This window comes from Chiloscyllium plagiosum, unplaced genomic scaffold (assembly GCF_037043375.1).
Source record: "Chiloscyllium plagiosum isolate Xiang-an unplaced genomic scaffold, Cpla_swu_hap1 HiC_scaffold_23, whole genome shotgun sequence".
NCBI lineage: Eukaryota > Metazoa > Chordata > Chondrichthyes > Orectolobiformes > Hemiscylliidae > Chiloscyllium > Chiloscyllium plagiosum.
The window spans coordinates 37,915,926-37,933,180 of record NW_028270161.1 but is presented as its reverse complement, the minus strand read 5'-3'; positions in this window follow the sequence as shown (position 1 = coordinate 37,933,180).

Sequence of the window (17,255 nt, the reverse complement as noted above, 5' to 3'; positions counted from 1 at the left end):
GTTTCAACTTTGATCTCCAGCATCTGCAGACCTCATTTTCTCCTCAAATAGGCCATGTCAACTATGTTTCCAAACCAAACTAATCCCACTTGCCTGTATTTGGCCCATATCTGTCCAAACCTTTCCTATTCGTGTGCTTATCCAAATGTCTTTTAAATGTTGTAACTGTCCCTGCAGCCACCACTTTCTTTGGCAGTTCATTCTACATACAAGCCACTCTCTGTATTAAAGTTATTAAAGTGAACGGCATCTACATAGTCATAGAATATGGAAAGAGACTCTTGGTTCAAATAGGCCATTCCTGAAGAAGGGCCTGTGCCCGAAACGTCGAATCTCCTGTTCCCTGGATGCTACCTGACCTGCTGTGCTGTTCCAGCAATAAAGTTTCAACTTTGATCTCCAGCATCTGCAGACCTCATTTTCTCCTCAAATAGGCCATGTCAACTATGTTTCCAAACCAAACTAATCCCACTTGCCTGTATTTGGCCCATATCTGTCCAAACCTTTCCTATTCGTGTGCTTATCCAAATGTCTTTTAAATGTTGTAACTGTCCCTGCAGCCACCACTTTCTTTGGCAGTTCATTCTACATACAAGCCACTCTCTGTATAAAAATCGTTGCCCCTCGTTCCTTTTTAAACCTTTCTCCTTTCAACTTAAAAATATTGCCCCCTTATTTTGAACTGCCCCACCCGAAGGAAAACGTCCTTGCTGTTCACCTCATCTATGCCCCTCATGATTTTATTAACGTCTATAGGGTCACCCCTGAACCTCCTGCACTCTAACAGTTGACATTCTCCATGACCCATAATTTTACACTCAAGTAACTGTTCTAGCAAAGCTTCTGTTGAAAGAAATACAATTGCAGAAATATTTTTTATGTTGTCAATACATTCTTGGGTAGCGCTGAAGTATTTATGATTCTTTTTGCTGCATCTAAAATGACTTTTAGCTCTGTGATACGGTGACATGGGGAATCAGAAAGTGTAGTGGGTTTTGTGGGGCATAAGACGAAGGTAAGTCTCTTTTCCTCACATCAGCCTTGTCAGTTTTTCCCTTGTGAAATGGTTGGAAAAGCCTGTTTGCATTACATCAGTCCAAGCTGATTTTGCCATAAGACAGAAAGTAATTAAAAACAATGTTTCTATCTTTATCAATGATATTTTCTTCATTTAAAATTGTTATATTTTTGATTAATATTAACATGGAATTCTTTTGCAATTTTAGAAACCAGAGTTAGCACTAATTATTTCTAGCTGTTGGATAAAAGATAAACTTCCATTTCTCCTACAGACGGTGCATTTTTAAGGAAAAAAAATGGTTGTGCCTTGCCAATTGCTTTCCAACCTTTGAAATAACTGTGTTTTCTGTACTCATATTTTTGATTTAATGTTTGTGTAGGCAAGATGTATCATTGACAGTGGGACTCTGGAAGCTTACCCAAGGTTCTTTATAAAGTTCCTCCTTTTTTTGCCCAGCAGTGAGGTGAGCCACTTACAACAAGGAAGAAACTATTTCATGGATTATCTTTGATATTTGTGGCAAAGTTGTAAAAGTAATTATAATGGATACATTCAAGATTCTACAATTAAGAGGTTTAATGATGCTGCAAACAATTTTACATTGATTCTGGACTCTTCATTTGGAACTTAATCATAATCTGTACAATTCCTGTGATCAGTCCTCCACTATAACATAACATGTACCGCAAGGTAATATGACACTGCTTGCAATATAGGTCTCGCACAGATAGTTCTCCTGTAACACGACAGTTGTGTTCCTGTCACGTTAAATAAAATCGCACAATAGAAGCAATGGAGCCTATGGGCAAAACAGGGTTAGGGACTCCAGTTTAGCAAACCTGTCCATTTCTGATTTGGAGATGCTGGTGTTGGACTGGGGTGAACAAAATTAAAAATCGCACAACACCAGGTTGTAGTCCAACAGGTTTATTTGGAAGCACGAGCTTTTGGAGCGCTGCTCCTTCATCAGTTGGTTGTTGTGTATCACCACAGCTCCGAAAGCTAGTGCTTCCAAATAAACCTGTTGTACTATAACCTGGTGTTGTGTGATTTTTAACTGTCCATTTCTGGTCAGTTATAAAATGCCAAGTTTTACAGGCAACATTTCCAAATGTATTGTTGTATTTCTGACACCTTGTGGAGTGGAGTTTATTCAGAACCTGGCTCTCTGCCATTAAACTTGGTGTAAAGTTTAGAGGTGTTTTTTTGGCATGAGTAAAATCTTTTTTTTGAGGGGGTGGCTAAAGGGCTGGGATGCTCTGAACAGCTGATGGTTTCGATGGATCTGAGGTTGCAGACAGAATGAGGGGCAGAGACTTTCAGATCACCCCCTCCCACCATTCAGATGGAGTCTGAGTGAACTTGGATCAGGCATAACTTGGGATTGGGTGGGGTGGGGAGAGATGAAGGTCACCAATGGTCCAGCCTTAATTTCACAACACCTCCCTTCCACACATATACACCCTCTCTTGTAAAGTTGCAGTGTGTTGAAGCTTCAGATAGCCCCGTAACTGAGCCTCTGCTTAACAAAAGGCCCTGCTTACTCTCCAACACTTGCTGGGAATCGCTGTATTTGCACCTTTTTTTTTGCTTCCAATCTTTCTTTCTCTCTCTCTCCCTTCCCGCTCCTCAGCCCCCACTCCCACAACTCCGTGCATGATTCCAGTAAGCATTCCAGCAAAATATTCCAATGTTCACTTCCCCTATCTTAGCTGCAGGTAGAAGCAAATAAAAAACACACATACAGGCAACACCTATTACAATAGATAATCCAGCAGAATAAATCACAGCTGGCTGATAATACAGGAGATAGAATCATGGAGCAGTGAACAGGAGTTCCCTTTATAAAAACATGGTCTGCAATTCACAAACTGCGTTACAGCCAAATTACATTCACGAAACGTGTGATATAGAACTACCTGTATTGTGCTAATACATTCTTTTCTCTCTGTGCTGGGTACTGGATATGGTGTTGTGAATGATGCATGTGACTTTTGAATGAACCATTCAAAGATCTGAAAGCAAGTTACCTCACATTTTCTGCCTTTGCCATATGACACTAGTTATGAGAGACAAGTTACAAGACAATTTAACACATGAAGCCAAGATAAAACATCCTGCCAAGTGCTGTCCAAACCCTTCAAGCCAATGTTCAGTACAAGTATGAATTCATTGAAGTGTTGCTCATTATGCTTTTTCCTAGTTCTTTCACTATATTGATTAGTTAACTGAGCTTTATAAATAAAACATCAAAGGGGATTAATTTGCATTTTTTTTTCTCAAAAATGTAAAAGTGCCAGGACTGGAAAATCTCACAAGTAGCTGCCACAGAAGGCCTGGGTAACACACTTAACAGCAACAATCCACTAGATATGTAACATCAAAATTATTCAGTAGGAAGAAATATATATAATAAATGTGGAGAGATAATGTTTGTATCCCAATATTTGACAATTAAGTATTAAGAAAACAATCAATTTCAAACTTAGTTATAAAGGAGATGAGAATATTTTGTGTTTCTATTTGCCTAAGAAACTTGTTTGGTCAAAAAAAAATGATGCAAGGATGTGTCAATGGGCAAGTTCTTTATCTACATGATTTACATCAACAAAAACTCTAATTAAATCTTCTGATTTAATTGGCAATATTTTGTACAAACTCACTCTGAAATGAACTTAAAGATGGATTGTTCACTTTAATGAACGATTGATGTGAAATCAGACTGTAGGGTTTTTATGTCCATCTGACCCATCTGCTACTTAATTGGGCATGTCTTCTGTGATCAAACTAGTCATTGGGTTCTGAGACTTATTGGGATTCTTATTTGAGTCGAAGAGGCTACCTCAGCGAGGGTGAGAGGAATGGTAAATGCAGGCCACAGCTACCTGTCTCTAGCTGAACAGGGCTAGATGACAAGAATAAATTTATCACACCTTTTTAAGCTACATTAGTTTTTGATCCCCTTCTCCTCCCAAAGGCTGGTGTTTCTTGTCTTCAGTATTGTCATTACAGTACTGAATCCAAGAATGACATATAGCAACACTGTACCATTACTATCCACTATTTGAATTTGTATGGGAAACCTGGAGATGATACCAAGTGGTGAAGAGCAAGTGTAACAGCTTCCCAGCAGCTCCCTAGTTCTGTCCAAATTCTGGATGGACCGAAAAAGGTAGGATGGAAGCAGGAAAGTTCCCTACTCTTTCTGTTGTCTCTGTTTTTCTAACTTGTAGCAACCTTACCACCTTCAAAGGTTCTCTCTGCCTGGTTTCTTTCTGTTCCTGTCAGCAATTAATTTCATAAACTTTGATTTGTATTGGTGCACAAGTCCTGCACTGCTTCTCAAACAGCATCAGTGCATTCATCCTCACTCTGGCTTGTGTGAAAACATGTTTTTCTTTTTGCAAGGTTTGTGAAGGTTTGTAGCTCAGGTTTGTAGCACCTAAATGGTGGTCCCATTTCGACTGGGACAACACATCTATCCTGGGACAGGCTAAGCAAAGGCATGCTAGAGAATTCCTGGAGGCCTGGCACTCCAATCACAACGCCATAAACAAACACACAGATCTAGATGCCATCCATCAACCCCTCAGAAAACGAACAGGAAATGACATCACCACAAACCCCAGGAATTCCATTCAGGAGAAAGATATAAATAGAAAGCAGGAGACAACCGCTTCGCTTCACTTGGAGGTCGCCACTGATGATGTTACCTAGCCAGGTAATGAAACGTCTGGATATCAAACCTACATCTCAGTGAGCAAACCTACACCCTAAATGTTTTTCTTTCATTGGACTCTGTGTTTGAAATAGTGAGAGACGAGATATGGATGCAAGCCCTGAAAGAAAGGGGTTCCTGAATACCCTGAAGTCTTTTAATCTTTTACTCCGGATTTCCTACTATACTGACAGCATATCTGACAGGGTGCTAGCTGGATGGGAAAGCCTATAGCAGAAGAACACCACAGAACACCAGATAACAAAAAAGAAGCCATTCACGGTCTAATGGGGATAGCTGGGTGTGATCATGGGAAAGCATTGGTTCAGATTAGATCATGGGTGGGGTCAGAAACAGATTATGGGTCAAGGGCTTTGTTCTGATTACAGAGTGTTGGACAGTAATATTCAGGGAAACAGATGGTGGTGGGGGATGGGGTTCTGATAATGCAAGAGGTGGTTTGGGGAAGCAGCAGGTGATCACAACTGAGTAAGAAAGATAGACAGCAGTGATTTTGCAGAAGACAGTACAAGTGGGGATGTTTGAGTTGGGATGGCTGTTGGGGGAGCAGACCAATTGTGGGGGAAGCAAATTTACAGGAATTGTTTTGGGTTGAATGAGAATATACCCTTGTCAAATCACTTAGCTCATGAATTCATCTTTTCTTGAAGGGATTTCACCCGACAAAGCAGCAGCACTCCAAAAATAAACCTGTTGACCATAATCTAGTGTCGTGTGCCTTTTGACTTTTTTTTGAGGAGGGTTGTGAAGATATAATCCAAATGATCAGCTGTCATGCCAGTGACATGAACAGAGGAAGAAATCTAACAAGAGTAAATGTTTTTATAGTATTTAACCATAGGTTAGTAATACCATGGCGAAGGAGGAAAAATTCTTCCTGGTGCCATTTGGGAATAGTGAGGTGCAGAGCTCTTTCACAACATTCTGTCTTGTAGCCAGAAATTTCCAAAGCATTTGAAGACTTCATGTTGCCCATTATACTTGGGAAATTAATAGGCAAACATCAACAGAAACTCTATTACTGGTAGTTTTCCAGACATGCAAAGGTTTTGAATGTAAGTTTGCTCTCTGAGCTGGAAGGTTCGTTTTTCAGACGTTTCATCACCATACCATGCAACAGCATCAGTGAGCTTCTGGTGAAGCACTGGTGTTAGCGACCCACTTTCTCTTTATCTGTTTAGGTTTCCTTGGGTTGGTGACGTCATTTCCTGTGGTTTCTTCTAGGTTTATTTTAAATTTTTTTGCCTTCAGAGGAAAAGCATGCTTGACCACTATGCATTATTATTTAAGGGTGGTTGGAAGCTACCAGAATCTACTCAATGGCAGCTAAAGGAGTGGTTAGAGATTTAAATAACATCTTATCAATTCATGGTTTTCTGGAAGAAATTATCTGGGACAGTGATACACAATTCACGAATGAATATATGAAGAGATTTGTAGAACACTACAGCATTACTCACATCATTAGTCCACCTCTTTGAGGAAAGGCTGAGAGATTGGTGAAAGCCATTAAGTTATTCATAACTAAGGATAGTGTTTTGGATTTTGGAATGAATTTTAGAGCAACACTCTTAAGCAATGGATTTTCATTAGCAGAGTTGATTATTGACCACTGGTTGAAAACACAAATTCTGTTGTGGAAGCAGAGTCTACAACTGTATATTACATCAGTTGATCTCAACTGAGTAAGAAACATAGAGAGCAATCAAAGCGACAAAACAGAACTGGTATTTGGAAGCCTTTCGCACCATTAGTATTAGATCAAAGCTATAGATCAGAACAAAAGTCTGAAGGCACAGAACTTAAATAAATAGAACAGCCCCACTTTTATTCATATACCATTTGGAACCTTCAGGAGAAATTAAAAAGCTGTATTATTATCAAAGGTTGTAAGAACTAATGAGTTTGAATAGTACAAACTCTGGGATGATTATGGAAAGGCTACATCAATCACTACATGGAATAGTGATTGAGTCTACAAACCAATTGAAGGCCATCAGCCTCAATCAATGGTGACAAGGACAAGATCAGGGAGAGCTTCAAAGACACCACTTTTCAATTATTTTGAACTATTCACCAAAATAGAAGTTCGACTACTTTAATTGTAAATTAGGGAAGTTTTGCAACTTGAAGAAAAAGTGTCAGATATTAGATTCCCTACAGTGTGGAAACAGGTCCTGCGGCCCAACAATCCACACCGACTCTCTGAAGAGCAACCCACCCCCCTACATTTACCCCTGACTAATGCACCTAACGCTATGGGCAACTTAGCATGGCCAATTCACCTAACTTGCACATCTTTGGACTGTGGGAGGAAACTGGAGCACCCGGAGGAAACCCACAGAGACACGGGGAGAATGTGCAAACTCCACACAAACAGTTGCCCAAGACGGGAATTGAACCCAGGTTCCTGGCGCTGTGAGGCAGCAGTGCTAACCACTGAGCCACTGTGCTGCTATTGTCAAGCTTATAATATCATTTTGCTTTGGGAAGCAAAAACATGGAGAAATCAAGAATGAATGACATTTTAAATCAACTGAATTTATGAAATTCTACCTGGCAACAGCTCTCTGATTACAATGCAGAGGACTAAACAGCTATTACATGACAAGAGCAGAGGAGAATAGAAAACAACAAGCCAGCCAACAGCAGCCTCTCTCCCCCCTCAACACTCTCTCTCTCTCTCTCTCTCTCTCTCTCTCTCTGTATGGTAGAAAACACAGAAAGCTAAAAAAAAGCAATTCATTCAAGACTTAAATACCCAAGAAACCATTGAATTGAGGGGTGTACAGACATCAGTGTCTCATCATTGAGAAACAAATCAACTGTATACTCATCGGGATGGGAGAGAGTTACCTGGATGCTGTGTTTCAGGAGGCAGTCACATCCTTTCGCTTAACTACTTCAGATTCAGTCAGTGGTCAGAGACAGGAAGGTGTGACTTCAAATGAAGCAGTGTTTGGAACTTCAGCCATTGAGCTTGAGATTCTTGTTCTCTGTGTGGATGAGAAAGGGGGGGGGGGGGGGGCGCGGGGGGAGGGTGAGACAACTGACCATAACACTATGGTACAGTGAGCCATTCAAGACAGGGGAGAAAAGAGAAATGTAGTTGTAATTGTGGGTGGTATAGTCATGGGAATAGACACTATACTCTGTGTAAAAACAACGACTGCAGATGCTGGAAACCAGAGTCTAGATTAGAGTGGTGCTGGAAAAGCACAGCAGGTCAGGCAGCATCCGAGGAGCAGGAAAATCAATGTTTTGGGCAAAAGCTCTTCATGAGGAATAGTGGCAGGGTGCCTGCAGAGTGGGGAGATAAATGAGAGGGGGCTGTACACTGTGGTTAGGTTTGAGAGTCTCAAAGGCTGTGTTGCCTGCCTAGTGCTTGGATTCAGGGCATCTCCTCGTGGCTGTAGAGAAAAAGTGAGAGTGAGAAGAGAAAGATCAAGTTGTCATGGCCCATGTAGGTACTTACAATACAGATAGAATGAGTTTCTACTGAGGGAATATGAACAGCTAGAAGCTAAATTGAAAAAGCAAAAACAAAAAGGTAATAATCTCTGTATTACTACTTAGCCATGAGTAAATTGGCACAGGATCAACAAGATTAAAGAGCTAAACAGTGGCTCAAAGGTTGGTGTGGGAGAAACGGGATTGAATTCAAGGAACATATTCATCAGTACTGGAGAAGGACGGAGCTGTTCCAGCGGGATGGGAATGGATAAAGAGCTGAGCTGGAAAAAGCATAGCAGGTTAAGCAGCATCAGAAGAGGAGGGGAATTGATATTTCAGCTCAGAATGTTTCATCACTACCAAGGGCACCTAGCTTGAAGAAGGTTTCCTCCACTCTGATCTCCAGCATCTGTGGATCTCACTATCACCAATGGGATGGGCTCCATCTGAATCATGCTGGGACCAGAGTCCTTGTGAATTGAATAGCTATGGCAGCAGATAGGGCTTTAAAATCAATATAGTTGAGGAGTGTAGAAGGGAATTGTTGGTGGGAGTATGGTGTTCAGTTTCATGGAAAATTATGGAAAGGGATAAAAGGGGAAGGGCTCAGCAGAGGTTAAAGTTTCCAGAACGAGTAATAGGACAGAGTATGGAGAAGCTCAGGAATCTAACTTCAGGCACAGCAGATAAGGGGACAACTATGAAAACGGGGACAATCAATGCAGGACTGAGGATGTACTTAAATCCATGCTGAATATGAAAAAGGTAAATGAGCTTCTGGCACAAGTTGAAATGGGATGTTGTGGATATCACAGAGAATTAGCTGCAAGATAATCAGGGTTGGGAACTAAGTATCCAAGGAAGTATCCTATTGAAAGGCCAGGTGGATGGGCAGAGGGGGCAGGGTTGCCTCGTTATTAAGAAATAAAATTAAATTGAGAGCAAGAAATGATATAATGTTGGAAGCATAGAATGTGTGGGTAGAGTTTAGGAACCGCAAAGGTAAAAAGACCGTGATATGTATATGCCTCCTAGCAGCAGCCAGGATGTGGGGAAGAAAATAAATCAGGAGATGGAAAAGGCACTATTACAATAATCATGGGGGAACTTCAACATGCAAGTTGAATGTGAAAATCAAGTTGGTAGTAGATCTGAAGAAAACAAATTTGTGGAATACATTTTCTTTGGAGCAGCTTGTGGTACAGGCCACTAGGGAACAGGCAATTCTGGATTTGGTGATATGTAGTGAGACTGACTTAATTAGGGAGATTAAGATGAAGAAACCCCTCGGGGGCAGTGACTATAATATGATTGGATTCATCCGGCAATTTCAACGGGTGAAACTGGAATCAGATGTAACAGTACTACAATGGAGTAAAGGTAAGTACAAAGACATGAAAAAGGAGCTGGCCAGAGTTGATTGGAAGAGCAGACTGTGGAGCAGCAATGGCACGGATTTCTGGGGGTAATTTGGGAGGCACAGCAGAATTTCATCCTAAGGAAGAAGAAACACATTAGGGGGAGATTGAGGAGGCCATGGCTGACAAGGGAAGTCAGGCATAGCATCAAAACTAAAGAAAAAGGATAACAGATAATATGTTGAAGATTAGTGGGAAGCCAAAGGATCGGGAAGCCTTTAAAAACATGTAGACAATAACTAAACAAGCAATCTGGGGGGAGAAAGTAAAATATGAGAGTAAGTTAGCTACTAATGTAAAAGAAGATTATAAGAGTTCTTTTAGAAGTTTGAAAGGCAAGAGTGGATGTTGGACCACTAGAAAATGAGGTTGGAGAAATAGCAATGGAGAACCCAAAGAAATGGTAGAAGAACTGAATAGGTACTTTGAATCGGTCTTCATGGTGACAGACATAAGCAGCATACCAGAAATGCAAGAGAATTGGGGGAAGAGGTGAGTGTAGTGATTATCACTAGGTAGAAGGTGCTAGGGAAGCTGAAAGGTCTGAAGGCAGATAAATCACCTGGACCGGATGGACTATACCCCAGGATTCTGAAGGAGATAGCTGAGGAAATTGCAGAGGCAGTGGTGATGATCTCTCTAGATTCACTAGAATCAGTGAGGGTCCCAGAGGACTAAAAAGTGGCTAATGTAGCAGCCCTGTTTAAGAAAGGATGGAGGCAGAAGACAGGAATCTATAGGCCTGTAGTCTTACCTCAGTGGAATGATTTCAGAGTCCATTATTAAGGATGAGATTGTGGTGTACTTGGAAGTGCATGGTAAAGTAGGGTTAAGTCAGCAAGGCTTTATTAAGAGTAGGTTATGCCTGACAAATCTGTGAGAATTCTTTGAGGAGTTCCTGAAGAAGGGCTTATGCCCGAAACGTTGATTCTCCTGTTCCCTAGATGCTGCCTGACCTGCTGCGCTTTTCCAGCAACACATTTCCATCTCTGATCTCCAGCATCTGCAGACCTCACTTTCTCCCTTGAGGAGGTAACAAGCAAGTTAGAAAAAAGAGAGCCAATAAATGTGATCTATTTGGATTTCCAGAAGGCTTTTGACAAGGTGCTGCACAGGAGGCTGCTAAATGAGATCAGTGCCCATGGTGTTAGGGGTAAGGTATTGACATGGATAGAGGATTGGCTGACTATCAGAAGGCAGAGAATGGAGATTAAATGCTGGAAATATGCTCCTTTGTTGTAAATTAATAATTTAATATTAGCTCAGGTATTTTGTGTCTGCTAACATAATAGTTAGTTGTAATAAATGTCTGTTGGATTTTTCAATATCTTAATATCCACATGCAGTCTCTTATGTTAAGGTAGCTAGCATAAGGATTCTTACATCAGGTAAAGCATCCTATGAAAACAAAACTCTCACCAATATGTGTGAGAGGATATACAATAGTGACTCTTTGGTACGTTCAATGAAGTATCATTGACATAAACAGGCATGTGCTGGAGTGTGGGAACAGAAATTGAATATTCTATACTGGAGAGAGGTGTTTATACTTTGAAGTGTGGGAAGTATTATAATGTAAATGGAGTTTTTCTGAAATCTACAAAAGTCAGACCAAAGTTATTCTGATAGGGAAACCTTTCTAATACAGACCAAGCCGCAAGTTATCCAAAGAGACTTTCAAATTTTATTCAGTAATGGAACCAATCCGCAAATCAATTAGGTCCTTCCTTGTGCCAACACATTTCACATTTTATTCATGATATCAAAATATGAATAAAATATTAGATTGATTCAAATTGGGAAATAAAAATCTGAAAAGATCAAAAACTCCCAATAGAAACATTGGTTTCTGTTTTACATAGAGATCCCTCCTGAACAAGGAGAGAGAACCTGCTTCTTTCAAACACAAGGAACAGTCAAAAGCATTCAATAAAAGTTGTTAATGATATTTGTTAACTAGCCAAGCAAGTGAGGTTGAGAGTTTGTTTGCCTGTGAACAGAATTTTTTTGTTAAGTCCAAATGTCAGGCGAAATGCGAAGACCATCTCAGTTTGGTTAAAAGGTGCAATAAGACCAATTCAAAATAGAAGGATCTGAAGTGGAATATAAACTTGTTTATTTTCAGTGTGTTTAACCTGCATTATTACCTGTGCTTTTCTCCTTTCTTTGTTTTGGTATTCTATAAATGATCTTGCTTATCTCAATCAATTCTAGCCAACCTGCAGTTAAGCTATCAGCAATTTTATTTTGATATACTGTGTATGTTCAGAATTTTTCTTTTTTATTCCAAAACTAAAACACGGCAATTTATAAAACATTTTCATACAGATATTCCCTTGTTTAAAGGAATTATCTCAGATGAGGTTCAGAGGAGGGGAGTAAGCAATGATTATTGCATACTCCTTTTAAAGTAGTGTTATACTAAGACTGCAGGAATGCATTGTTACTCTTATCCTTGTACTCTGCAGGTCAGAACATAAATCAATTATAGGTTTTTCGAGATGCTGAGATTGAGATCCCAATTAAATACTTAACTACATCAGATTTTAAGTAAAAAGATCTTACATGAGGTTTCTTAATAAACACAATTATTGTTTAATTATTAAGAATAAACTTATTCAAATAAGCTGTAATAATTGGTTAACACAGTCAGTAATATAGATGTATAAATGTTAAACAACCTAAATTTGTTGTCAGGGAAGGTGACCTTTAACTGTCAACACTCTTACTCTCATATCAGTCACCGAGGAGATTCTGTGAGACATCTTTCAGAAATAGCTTCTTTTCAGCATATTTTTGCAGAAGGTCATGCAGCTCAGTCACCTAGATCACTCGAGCGTAATGTATGATGACACCAACAGCATGGATTCAATCCCCGTTTGGCCTGTGGTAGGTCATGGAGGGCCACACTAGTGAAAGGGAGCCCAATTGTCTGTCTTTAACAGGGAGTCTCTGGTTCTTCGTGTGTTATGGCTAATTACCTATTCAGTGCCAGCAAATTCCAACCATTCAAATGAACTGCAAAAACAAAACCCACAGATTTTACACAGTACTAGTTAGGTGTGCATTATCAAGCATTAGGCAATAATTGAGAATCTGCCCCTCTCTTTCTTTGTCCTCAATGTAAAAGAGAGTTTTAAAAAAAGGAGTAACAGTGTATCTGTATTTCCCTTTGGCATTTAAGGAACGATTGAAAACAAACCCATCTCCACTCTCCCAGTGTAAAAGATTATGAGCGCAGAGAGATGATTTGATTGTGGAGTCATAAATAAATTTTCATCCAAGAGAATAGAGCCATTGCATGAGCTCGCGACCATTATCTGTTGAAACCATTCATGCATAGAAAGGCTTCATCACTGTATTATGACATGAAATCAATACACTCCAAATGCTTCGGATGAGTCTATGGAGATACATTAGGTTTCTCCAAAACACTTAACTAGAATAAGGCCAAAGATCACCTGACAATTTATTCAGAGATGTCTTACAAACCTTGGCTGTGCAATTTGTTTCCTCTGTTGCCTTTGACAGACTTTCATTGCATTTTTATTTTTTGCCATTAAAATGTTTTGTTTAAAAAATGTTATTTGCAGAGCTTACAGTCCAGGTTTATTCTTATGGTGTATTCATAATCAATAATTCTAAATAAAACTATTCTTTTAACAACTGATTTTTGTACCTTAGCAAACTTTTGAAATACATCAGTGCTGTAAAGTTTTATGCAATTAATAAGCTGATTCAAAAAAGTACTCGTACCTTATGTTGATATATCCTGATGGATTTTTGAACAGATAGGAAAACAAGGAGTGAACGTAATCTGACCTGATTTCAGGTTGTGGTAGAAAAGTTGGTTGTTTTGCAATCCTGATCTTCCACCATTTATTTAGTGTTAGTATCCATGATTTGGGGGATTGCATACATCTTGAAGGATCTCTTTGATTGATCTCCTAGAATAATGGGGAAATTACACTGGAGAGGTGATGGGCATTCTCCACGGGGAGGGGATGGGCATCCCCACGCATTGCAGAATACCCAACATGTCTAAAATGTTGAAATACTTTTTAAACACCTCTGCCCAAAAGTCAGAGTTTAATCAAATGTCACTGGCCAGAAAAATATTTTGTGACAGTGGAAACAGTGTACAAATATTCACTGCTTGTATACTATGCTAATATCCTGGACTGATATTTAATAGATGGACCAGCTCTTTCCTTTTGGCCTCATTGCAATTTGTTTTTAGAATTACTACTACTACAGTATGGAAATAAGCCCTTTTGGCCCAACAAGTCCACACCGACCCTCCAAACAGTATCCCATAGAGACCCATTGCCTTTCATTTCTCCTGTACCTAACCTGTCCTTCTCTGCAAACTCCACTATGGGCAAAGTCTACACAGACAGTCACCCAAGGCTGGAATTGAACCCAGGTCCCTGGCACTGTGAAGCAGCAGTGCTAACGACTGTGCGACCATGCCACCCGGTTTTCTTGAAAGCAGTTCTACAAGACAGGATAGCATTCTGCATAAGACACTATCACTCAATCTCTAAAGCTTTTTTTGGGAGATGGGAAAGGCCGTACAGTGGCCTTCTATCTTCTAACTCCATCTGTTTATGTTTGATCAAAGACATTTCTCCAGCCCTGGTAAATCCTGGCAAGTATGTCTGTGGCCTCCCTTCTATACTTGGTCAAGTGAAACACAACTGAGGGAGCTGCTGGCTGCTCATGCATGAAAACCTCCTCCTGTCCTGCAAAGTACCCCATATCACCCCTCCCAGATAAACCCCATAATCTTACCTTTCCTATAGGCCAGGATTTCCCAAATTGATGAGATTTGGAGGTTGTGATGTCCAAGCTAGCAACAGCTGACATGGAGTTCCATGTTTTAGCAGTTGCCAGAATTCTTGTGGCTGTTTTAATGGCAGGTGCAGCCTTAGTGATGGTTTTTGAGGCCAGAGGGAATGTAAGTTTTTAGAAATCCCTGAGGATTAAACACCCTGCCTTCCACTCCAATCCCATAGCTTTTCACCCAACCCTACCCCTGGTCTTCCCTGGTTTTCTGACTGATCACTGGACCCACAGCTCCCCCCTGACACACCTCAACAGTCTTCCTACTCACCCCCATTCCAGTTTCAGATCTGCCCCATGCCCCATTCTCATGATTCCCCTCTGAACCACACTATATCAGGTTAAATCTGACAGTGTGAAATGCTGCTGAGATACAGTGTATATCAATATTAGAACTGGTTCATTGTCAATTATCCATCTCACTCTTGCAGCCTTGTGGGGATATCAAGCCATCATGAGATATTTCTGAAATAAAGTTAATGATTTCCATATGTCAGGAAACTAAATATTCCTGCGCAGCTCAACAGAACCAAGGATATTATAACTCTCACAATTTTCACTGAGAGATCATAGTGATTTTCAAACCTTGAATTTGGGGGGCAAATGAGAGGAACTGTTTGAGGGATCTAGCAACAATCTTCAACCTGGACAAGCCTCATAACCAGGAGTGCCGACTGCTCCCAGTGGCAGTGCAGGTACTGGAGACTTGCTGGACCCTGATTAACTGGTAACTTTCCTGAGATGGGGCATGTGTTCTGGAGAGACTGAGGAATTTGAGAGCTTAATGCCTGATCGGCAGCAAATTGGCGTGAGGAGCCTGGAATGGCTGCACTGGTATTACCATAACTGTTATATTCCAACCTGAAATTTTAGTTTGATGATACAATGTTAAGATGGTAGTCATTTCTCTGCTGCTTCCTGGGGTCCCGGGTGAAAGGAGTTTGATTGTCTTGGTCTAGTTACAGCTAATCCGATTCTTTCCTATGCTCTCCTCCTCGTTTTTCTCTTACTTCTCACTCCTCTCTTCTGAGTTCTTCCATCCTCACCTTTTCTGTGTCTCACCTCCTTCTTTCCATACTCTCCTGTCTCCAAATACCCTCTTTAAACCTACTTCTAGTTAAAAGAAATGACATTTATGATCTCTCATGGGCAATATTACAGGGAATTCATTCATAAGTCATTGTCAATTTAAATTTCTCAGTCAGAAATCACCTATCCTATTGTTCCCTACTGTATGGAAACAGGCCATTCAGCCCATCAAGTCCACACCAACTGAAGTGCAGCCCACCAATCCCTGTAACCCTACATTTCCCATGGCTAATTGCATACCATGGGCAATTTAGCATTGCCAATTCAACTCGCCTGCACATCTTTAGATTGTGGGAGGAAACCCAAGCATCTGGAGGAAACCATCTAAACACAAGGAGAATGTGCAAACTCCACACAGGCAGTCACCCGAGGGTGAAATGGAACTCCGGTCCCTGGCACTGTGAGTCAGCAGTGCTAACCACTGAGCCACCATGCTGCCCTTGTCATGATGTTGTCATGATGATATTGGTTCTGATTTCAACGACACGCTAAGTTGTGTGTGCACTCAAACAAATAATTTCTCAGTGCTATTTCATAATCAGTGTATGTTATTAGGTTCTGAATGATATTGCTGCTTTACATATGACACTTTCAGTGGTTTCTCTTAACTCACAAACTTCTTGCTGTACATCCATTCTAAGGTCAAATAGCCTCTTTCTACATGATTACATTTCAGTGTGGCATCCAGATCTGAACACCGTATTCCTGGCATAGACTGTCTGAGGCAGTGCTTTGTCTATTGAAGTGAAGTTTTGTCTGATGATCATTAGAGTTACACAGGCAGAGGCAATGCTATTGAAGCTGTGTGGACAGGATACTGAGCTTGCTGGGTCCAGAATCTTGAATTATGGCTGCAACAACTCATATTTTTCTGATGTTTTAAACAAAAATGATCTCTGGTGTAAATGCCAGTGACACGTTTTAGTCCTGCTTCAGTTGTAGTCTCTATGGATTGACAGCCTGGCCACGTTTCTGTGATGTTGGCGAGTGGACTCTGGCAGGGAGTATATCATACTCATTGGATTTACTGTTTTGCCTACCTTGGACTGCGTCCAGGAAAAAAGAGATTGATTTTCTTTTTGCAGCCTGCCACATAGGACAACAGCATAATGGGTGAATATTTGCTTTGTAGAATATTGCAGCTGCTGATTGTGACAAAGAGGACTGAGTTTAAGTGGGAATTGTCAGGGTTTTGCCAACTCTTTCAGGCTGCTTTCCAGTCTAACAACAACACTTCGCTGGCAGCTCTGGATTTAAACCCATAGGATTGAGATAAAAACCGAAAATGCTAGGGAAATGCAGCAGGTCTGGCAATATCTTTGATGAGAGAAACAGAGTTAACATTTTGAGTCTGATTTAATTTCAGAAGAAAGTTGTGTTTGAGAAAGATGCACTGAAGTGGCAGGAAAGAGACATGGAGGGAAATTATGTTCATATTATTCAGACAGCTTGTCGCAAAACTCTGTCACTGAGTAATAGAATAAGGAAAATCAAATAAGTGGCATGAGAAGAGTGAAGTGGTTAGAGAAACATGACCATTCCTAGTAAAAACATGTTACTGGGAAAGAAATTAACATCTGACTAGGTATGGTGGAAAAGGGAAGGGAGTCCAACAATGCAATGGAAACGAAAAGAGAACTGGTCTCTCCCAAAAGAAAATAAACTGTGCACCACTGGTCCTGCTGTATTT